This window comes from Schistocerca piceifrons, chromosome 3 (genome assembly GCF_021461385.2).
Source record: "Schistocerca piceifrons isolate TAMUIC-IGC-003096 chromosome 3, iqSchPice1.1, whole genome shotgun sequence".
NCBI lineage: Eukaryota > Metazoa > Arthropoda > Insecta > Orthoptera > Acrididae > Schistocerca > Schistocerca piceifrons.
The window spans coordinates 952,989,271-952,991,005 of NC_060140.1; positions in this window are offsets into that span (position 1 = coordinate 952,989,271).

A 1,735-nucleotide genomic window follows, 5' to 3' on the forward strand; every position below is an offset into this window, starting at 1 on the left:
AACATGACATAGCTCAAGCAGAAAAAAATATTACACTAAAGACAACAATGCAGATAAGGGAAAAGTCTATTCAGATCTTAATATCTATGTCATTAAAGTGGTGCACCACAACTTATTCTACAAAATAAATTACCAAGTACTTGAAAAGAAAATTATGAATGCAGTTCCTGTGAAGGTAAATGTCTTTTTGTGCTCCCTCATTTTTTTGAAAAAATTATTATTTACTCGATCTGTAGACAGAAAATATTTGTATTAGTACATCTATAAAATTTTATTTTAACCAATGTTGCAGTGCAGCTAGAAACTAGATATTAAACAAAATGAGTAAATAAATACGTAAAGCAAGCCATATGGCATTTCTCTCAATTAGCAAGACAATAGCCGTGAAATGTTTCTCGTCGTTTCATTAGGCATGTTAGTAAATATCATAAATTAAGAGCTCCACAGTATAATCATATGTTTTCATGTTCGACCGTGTCGTTTTTTGCGATGCTTTCTACAAAGGAGTGTCAATAGCGAGGATAATGGCCTCCCTTTTTTTTTTCACCTGTGCCTCTGAAAGGCACTCACTAATGAATTCTTTCCAGGCGACTGTCGCCCATCTGGGTGCCCACGACGCATTACGTGCAGGTGGTCACTTAACTTTCTTACGGAAATATTTACGACAGCAGTTTCCGCTACAGTGACAGTCTCATATAAAAATATTTCACAGGTCAAGAATTTGCATTACAAGTGTGTAGAAACAAAATCCTATTGATATAACAGAGTCCAAAAAATTTTCGTCGGCATTGTAATACATTCACGCATTTACATACATTTCATAACTCTTAAAGTACGATTCTTGGTTTCCAACAACCTTTTTCACAAACCAGAGTCCCTAACCACTACTCATTATTCCTTACCTTATTCGTCGACACTTCTTCAATATTTCATCATAACAGATACGTAGCATACTCAAATAACTCATATAGCATCAGCTTATTGATCATAAACATACCTCAACAGCATAATACACATAGTCATCGTAATAATTACATTATAACACCTCAGTCAACTCTCAAACTCGTCGTAGCTTCCTCCAATAATTTCAAAACCTAAAAAAATTCTCTGCTCATGTCAAAAGTGTCATCTGCCTCAAACGTACTTTAAAAATCATAATCCCATACCAAATACATCATTCAAAGCTCTCATAGTATCACAATGGTTCCGAAAAAATATGAAGAGTTCACAAAGTACTGACAAAATACAATTTCATAAGTGTGAAGTTATCCAACTGTGTAATTACGTAAACATTTGTCACTGATGTAGTAAAAAAGTTTGTCTCTCTCAGTTAAATGATCAGATAGCTGTGTAATTCTGTGTTAGAGAAATATGGTACCGATGTGTAAAGTTGTGTAAGCAAATACCCAGGCACAGCTCGTGGTTTCTATACGGGGGAAGGCTGTGGCATTTATTGATCAGAGCCGACATAGACCTCGGGTTACGCTACAGATTAGTCTGACATAAACAACTAAGAATTCAGGGGGAGGGGGTGGGCAGATCACGCTCTACCCATAATTTTACGTACTGTATCTTCTATAATCAGGTATTAAATATCATTAGAAGCTAACTTCGTGTTAAAATCTTTGGTTAGTGTTTTTATACGTCATTATTGCATTTTCTGACACTTTGCAGCAAATCATATGAAAAGACGCGTTTCGGAGAGATCTTTAATGCGGGTCTGGAAGCACCAAGT